General features: G+C 44.8%; 1 long non-coding RNA gene across 1 annotated transcript in view; it reads right to left on the reverse strand.

Moving 5' to 3' along the window:
* Positions 1-7,534, reverse strand: part of LOC121711116 — a 23,733-nt gene extending 16,199 nt beyond the window's left edge. Inside the window, exon 1 of the long non-coding RNA XR_006032257.1 lies at positions 7,402-7,534. This is a non-coding gene — a long non-coding RNA (uncharacterized LOC121711116). The remainder of the gene's footprint in view (positions 1-7,401) is intronic.
* Between the last annotated feature and the right edge of the window lie 380 nt (positions 7,535-7,914).

The following is a 7,914-nucleotide window of genomic DNA, read 5'->3' on the forward strand; positions in this document are numbered from 1 at the left end:
AGTAAGAAAGAAAGTGGCATAGTGGTGCAAGTTATGTAAGAGCAGCAGAAGTGTTGTGTTTTCAGGACAACAACAACAAGTTGTAAAGTGTAGAAGTGTGCAAGTGTGCAAGTGGAGTAGTGCAGGCGGCCATTGTGGGTCCAATGTCCAGGATGTTATGTAGCTGAGGGGGGAGAGGAGGGAGAGAGTTCAGCATCCTTACAGCTTGGTGTATGAAGCTGTTGGTGAGTCTGGTGGTGCGGGAGCGCAGGCTTCTGTACCTCTTCCCAGAGGGCAGTAGATCAAACAGATTGTGAGCGGGGTGACTTGCATCACTCACAATTTTGGTCGCCTTGCGGGTGAGGTGGGTGGTGTAAATGTCCTTCAGGGAGGGGAGTGAAGCACCAATAATCCTTCCAGCTGTGTTCACTATGCGCTGCAGGGCTTTCCTGTTGTATTCAGTGCAGCTTCCGCCCCACACAGCGATTATTAGGCTACATCACCAATTCACTCTAACTATTTACTTGACAAGGTCTGTGATGCTGGTTCACATATTCTAAACACCCACTTACTCTTGGCTCTAGAGCAGTGCTTTGTTTCACATTTAATCTTATTTCACCCAGTCAGCATGATGAGGATTACTCTTCCATCTCTTGTCTTTATTTTAGTTATATGCTAAACAATCCTCAGCGACCATCCATAAGTGCTAGTGTACTCCAGCTATGTATGTGTTGATTGTATTTTGTCTTGTCCTGTTGTGTCCTTAGGTCTGCTGCTGGTTAGTTAACCCTGGCTCTGTTCCTTATGGCTTTCTATGGGTTCATGCGCTCTGGGGAATTTTGCTCTGACAGCCAGGTTTTTAACCCTTCTCAGGATCTGGCTTGCTCAGCCATCCTCTTCTCCTCCCACTTCTATTGTGTATTTCTGAAACATTCTAAAATGGACACCTCAGGTTCTGGTGTCATTATCAGAGTTTCTAAAGTAAATAACTCTTCTGTCCCTATACTTCTATGATCAAATCTTAAACTTCGCCCACACACTTCACCTAATGCACCCCTCTTTCTTCTACCCACTGGGTTATCTATGTCTAAACAATGGTTCAGAATCCACTTGTCTACAGTGGATGGTAGTTGTGGGCTCTCAACCTCCCACTATACTGGCCATTACTTTCGCATAGGTGCTGCAACGTCAGCAGCCGCTCTAGGATTACCTGCATCCTCAATCAAGTTGCTCGGAATATGGTCTTCATCGGCTTACGAGTGCTATATAAGACCTCAGGATCAAGCCCTTCTAGATGCGCAAATAGCTCTCGCAAGTGTCAATTAAGGTAAGCTACCTTGCAAAGGTCTGGTGGTGGTTATTCGGCTCAGCTAAAGCATTATTTTAACTAGATATACCGCAGAGCGGTACAAAATATGACCGCCACCCAGTCCAGCAAAATTTTTCCACAAAAAGAAATCACGCTGAAAGGCCTATATGATTCTAACTGTCTCACTAAATTGCATTATCCACACTCAATTCTCACTGGTATCTGCTAGACAACAAGTACCAAAACATGATTAGTTCATACATTTCACATGTAAAATTAATTTTATACAACCCCACCTCCATCTTGCCTGTTCATAATTCTGAGAAATTCTTGATGGTTTGTGTTATGTTTATGTTATGTGTGTGTGTGTGTGTGCGTGCTTGTGTGTGTGCCTGCGTAAGTGCCTGTGCATGCAAGCGTACATATGTCTACTGTGTGAGTATGTGTCATACGTATGATTACTGTGAATGTGTGTTTGTGTGTGTGTGTGTGTATCTGTTTGTGCACATGTGTGCACATGAAATGCGTTAACATGACCCCTGGAGGCAAACATACGGAAAAAAATGGTCATCCTAGACCCTACAGTTCTCAAGATATTCACAGAGAACTGTGTCTGCCCTATCCTCCTTTCGGGGGGTCCAGTCCAGCGGGGGGGCTACAGATCAAAACGAAAAATTACGGTTCCATGCTATCCATGTGGGGGTACATGCCCACCAAGTTTTGTGTACCCCAGTCTTTCAGTGTCCCGGGAATCCTTGTTGGTGTACGTCACTAAATGTACACATAAATTATTTTATTGTAAGGCCCCCCCATGAACGAAAGTACACAAAACTTGGCATGCATTCGGAGGGTTAGTATGTCATAATGATCCTACACTTTCAATTTCGTGCAGTTTTGACCTTGTCAGCCAGAGATATTGTGATGAAAACACCTAATTTTTTGCTTTTTCATTTTTAACTAGGTGGCGCTATACATGAAATAAGTGGTAATGGGATGGGTTGACATGCCCCCTTAAGACCAACATACATAAAAAAGGTGGACCTCCTAGGCCCTACGGTTCTCAAGATATTCACAGAAAACTGTCTCCGGCCACCTACAGGCCAGTTGGTGTATAGTAACATAAATTAATTTATTGTGTGGCCCCCCTTGAACGGAATTCCACAAAACTTGGCGTGCATACAGACGCCAATAGAGGAGGTGTCATAATGATCCTACACTTCCAATTTCGTGCAGTTTTGACTATGTTAGGTCACAGATACCTTCAATTACAACACCTCATTTTTACTTTTTTGTGTTTAACTACAGTGTTTCCCCTAGAAATTTTTCAAGCAGCGGTGCTATTACTTGGCGGGGGGGGGGGGTTGTTGCGCATTTTTTTTATTTTTTATATCATACCTTCGTGTTTCTTTTGTGGACATTTTCAGCTTTCTTTTACATTATTGGTTAAAAATGATAGAAGAAAAATTAAATGGCACAACTCAGAAAAAGATTATTTACAATTTATTTAAATTTGTCTTAATGGCAAAGGCCACACCCAATCTGCGAGCACTTAATTTTTCTGGGCTTTGAATTGAATTGAATTGTGGGGGGGCCATTAATGCTGACACGCATGCACGTAGCCAGATGCTCTCCTTGTAGTCTAATTCTCAGTCCCAAAACAACAAACCCACGTATAAAAAAGTAAATACTCACTTTTCTTCTACATCACTCCCACAGTTACCATACAACTCACTCACAATTAACTCGAAAAAGACCTAGGCTACTTGATTGAAGTGCGACCGTTCGTCTCACCGTCAAGAGAACGCTGAAGTTATGAGAACATGTCTTTCTGATAAGAGAATGTAGGCTCCTATATGTCTAATGCCGTAAACGTAGAAAAGGTCTGTTTGTGATAGCCTATTATAGCTAAGTGGACAGAATTTAGGCTATACGTATATGCCAACATATGCTCATATTTCCTTTAACTATCAGACAGTTTAAACAGGCCTAGACTGTGTTCGCCTAGCTTTCCCATGCAAACATTACATATAGCCCTACGCTAACGTTACAAGTCTAGGCTACAATTAACGTTAAGACCATACACCTTGTAGCACATTGGTTTACTCTATTGCATTACTTACGTTTTAATAATTTGTCGTTGAATGTTGATGGAGGCTCATCTTTGGGAAATCAGCTCTCTGGATAAAATTGTCAGCCGGAGCAAGAGTTCTCAGAGTTGACGACACGGGGGGTAAATCCAATCAGCAGAAAGAACCGCATCACAACAGTAGGCTAAATCGCAACAAACTTTTTTCCCCCCATGTTAAATTCATTTCGGTAATCATGAATTGGTTTCTTTTATTTGATGTAGGCTAGGAGAGGAGGATGCATGTTTCACATTAGTGTCAATGTGTCAAAGCAGGCTTTGGATCAGAGGAATTGCTCAAGCTTAACATATGGCATAGGCTACAAGCGAATTCACGGCATACAAACAGCTTCGTGATGAAATATAACTTATTGTCACCAGGCCTATAAGTAGGCTATTTATTGTGTAACCTACAAGTGAACGATGACACCATAGGCTACACTGTGGCGGAGCAAGACCCCATCAGTCGGATAGCTAAACAATGTAACCGTGTTCAGAACGTAGGCTAGCCATATGGGCTGCAGACTTGTCTTTGGGCTTGTAATCACCTGACACATCATGCCGCATATATGTCCTGAATAATGAGAGGCTAAGTGCGGATTTGATGCACTTAACTTACTCAAGACTTTCAGAAAACAATTTCGAGATGACGTTGGCCATTGTGCTTTTACAGTGTGTTAAGTGAATCTCGTGATATTATGTTGCAGCGGCGCTGAAAATCCAGTGGCGGCGCTGCGCCGCTGTTTAATACATTGTAGGGGAAACACTGAACTAGGTGGCGCTATACATGAAATGAGTGGTTATGGAATGGGTTGACATGGCCCCTTGAGATCAACATACAAAAAAAAATGGTTCTTCTAAACCCTACGGTTTTCGAGATATTCACAGAAAACTGTGTCTGCCCTACCCTCCTTTCGAGGGGTCCAGTCCAGCGGGGGGGCTACAGATCAAAACGAAAAATGATGGTTCCATGCTATCCATGTGGGGGTACATGCCCACCAAGTTTTGTGTACCCCGGTCTTTCAGTGTCCCGGGAATCATTGACGGAAATTTGGGCATGCGAAAAAAAAGAAAGAAAAAAAAATCTGACTAAACCTATATGACCACCGCTTCACTGCGCGGCGGTCATAATTATGATGGACCCAAGCCACTCTTCTCCAGTCACTACGCACAGCCGGCACCTTAGGCACAGAATAAAGATAGATAGATAGATAGATAGATAGATACTTTATTGATCCCCAGGGGAAATTCAAGGTCTCAGCAGCATACATACAACACAAACACATTCTTTAACAGCAGAAAGTGTAATTAAAGAATATAATATAAAAACACAATTAAGCAGTAAGGACAGTAGAAGATAAAGAATATGCTAAATATACTAAAATACAAATTATACTAACACTTAATACAATATATAAAAATATACTAAAATACAAATAACAAAATTACAAATTATACTAACACAATCTAAATCAATTCTAAAAACAGTATCCACATAGTGGTGATTAATAAATCAGAGGCGCTTGCAATGACTGAGGCAGGGACTGAGCCTGTGATTCTCTGTGCATAGTAAGGTATGGTAAGGTGCTCTGTGTGAATGAATGAGTGTCATGGTGGTAGTGCAATGGTGATAGTGGGCATGGTGATAGTGCAAATGAGTAAGTCAACAGTGCAACAATGCAGAAATAAAGTAAAGTATAAGTATATATACTTTTTTGATCCCGTGAGGGAAATTTGGTCTCTGCATTTAACCCAATCAGTGAATTAGTGAAACACAAACAGCACACAGTGAGGTGAAGCACACACTAATCCCGGCGCATTGAGCTGCCTGCTACAACGGCGGCGCTCAGGGAGCAGTGAGGGGTTAGGTGCCTTGCTCAAGGGCACTTCAGCCGAGGCCCACTGGTCAGGGCTCGAACCGGCAACCCTCCGGTTACAAGTCCAGATTGCTAACCAGTGGGCCACAGCTGCCCCTGACAGACTGAAGTAAAGTCTATATATCTATATATTTAACTATTTAAGAAAATGTATAAGTGTGGCCACAGTTCGGCTGTGGCATGGAGGGGGGTGTTATGCATATGTGCTAATATAGCACGCAAACAGTGAGGCATAAAGACAGTGGTACAAGTGGCTAGTGGACAGACAGTACCAAACATGGAGGGGATGAAGAGGCAGACAGACTATGCAGAGAAGTCTATCTCTCCTCTTCCCTTAAGTGAGGCATTGAACAGTTCAATGGCCCTGGGGACAAATGACTTTCTCAGTCTGTCAGTTGTGCAAGGCAGTGAGCGAAGTCTCCAGCTGATCAGGCTCTTCTGTTTAACAATAGTGCTGTGGAGTGGGTGACACTCATTGTCCAAGATGTTGATCAGTTTGTTCAAGGTCCTTTAGTCAGATAGTGAAGTGATACACTCCAGTTCAGCTCCCACTACAGAGCCAGCTTTCCTTACCAGCCTGTCAATTCGCCCCACATCCTTCTTCCTTGTGCTTCCACCCCAGCATACTACTGCATAGAAGAGGACGCTGGCAACAACAGACTGGTAGAACATCCTGAGGAGCTTACTGCACACATTGAAGGACCGCAGCCTCCTCAGGAAGTACAGCCTGCTCTGCCCTTTCTTGTAGAGTGCATCAGTGTTGGCTGACCAGTCCAGTTTATTGTCCAGGTGGAGACCCAGATACTTGTAGGTGCTAACCACCTCCACATTGACCCCATCAATGTGAACTGGTAGCAGAGTGGGCTTAGACCTGCGGAAATCCACCACCATCTCCTTGGTCTTTGAAGTGTTAAGTTGAAGATGATTGAGTTTGCACCATTGCACAAAGTCCTCCACCAGGCTCCTGTACTCCTCCTCCTGCCCGTTCCTGATACACCCCACAATTGCAGTATCATCAGAAAACTTCTGCATGTGGCATGACTCGGTGTTGTAGCAGAAGTCAGATGTGTACAGGGTGAACAGGACTGGAGAGAGCACAGTTCCCTGTGGCGCTCCGGTGCTGCAGATCACAGTGTCAGAGAGACAGTTCTTCAGTCTGACGAACTGTGGTCGCTCGGTCACGTAATCTGTAATCCAGGTTACCAGGTGAGCGTCCACACCCATCTGCAAGAGCTTGTCTCCCAATCTGAGGGGCTGGATGGTGTTAAAAGTGTCGCCTAGTGCTGACAACAACCCCTGAACAGGCTCAGAATCCCAGGACACACACCACAACACAGACAGATGTTTAAGAGAATGTACAAATCTTTATTACATGCAGGTCAAAAGCATTCCACCGACACAGGTTTCGAGCAGGGGTTAATAGGTCAGCATTGGTCACACAGCACAGCTAGGATCTTGGAAACAAGTGAGTAGAACCACACCATAAGCTACCATAGGTTTCAGAACCCTAGTCACGTCAAGACATCAAGCAGAGTACCACAGCAAATCTTGTTCACGGCACACAACCATTTGCACACGTGCACACTATGGATCCCCAGACCATTACCAGCAACTTAGCCTCCCAACCCCCCAAGCCAGAACCCATTCATGCAGGCAGAGACATAACACACAAACAAACAAGTAAAAATGTCCGTTCGGTCAGGGCCCCTCCTGACCGAAACAAAAAAAACAAAATCAAAATAAACTGAGTCTCACCCGGCCACTGTGCATTAAGTAGGCCGGGGAAAATTACAGTCTTTTATCCACTAGCAAGCCAGCAGCACAGGACCTTTAGCTTGAAGCACAGCCAGAGGACTCTTATTTTGCCTTCACAGGGGATGGGGTTGGCGTGGGCACGCCGCCACTTTCCTGGCGTGATGACGTCACCATCCTGAGAACCCGGAAGCACTGCGCCACTCGACTCGCTGCTGCTGACACTGTTAAGGAGTAAACAACCACGATGAGCACTTTGTGGCAAACAATCACAATAACTTCATTCACACGGGCATTTACATGGGATCACCGTTCCTTTAGATCGGTTTGAGAGCGCAGAATAGTCTTAACGATCATACGATCTCCAGTCCTCTCTCGTAGCCTCTTCCCTCTGTTAGACGCGGCCGGCAAGCTTCATCGGTGACATGGATTGCAGGGCCGCGCAGGAACAGCGGCACCGTCTTAATGGCTGGATCAGTCATCAGTCGTCCGTCGTCCATCGTCCGTGCTTGTCGCTCCCTCTCCCCCAGACTGCTGAATCACATACTGGTGAGCCCTTTTATTTCCCAGTCCATTACGAGCTCCACCAATCTGCATCGCAGCCATCCAATCTTCCGAGTGCCTACACCTGTATGTCCTCCACCCCGTGGGCGGCGATCGTCCATACTGGCCACCGATCACATAAACAAAACAGCGGCAGACACAGACCAAAGACTGGCCATTACAGTACACCCCCCCTCCCTCTACAACACAATATGTCCAGTGTTCTTGTTTGCAATCTGTATTGCCCCAATAAAACATTCATAATTGTCACACATGTCCGTCCCCCCTCTGTATAGTCCCCGATGGTCAGCAAACACACAGGTAAACAG

Source organism: Alosa sapidissima, chromosome 6, assembly GCF_018492685.1.
Source record: "Alosa sapidissima isolate fAloSap1 chromosome 6, fAloSap1.pri, whole genome shotgun sequence".
Taxonomy (NCBI): domain Eukaryota; kingdom Metazoa; phylum Chordata; class Actinopteri; order Clupeiformes; family Clupeidae; genus Alosa; species Alosa sapidissima.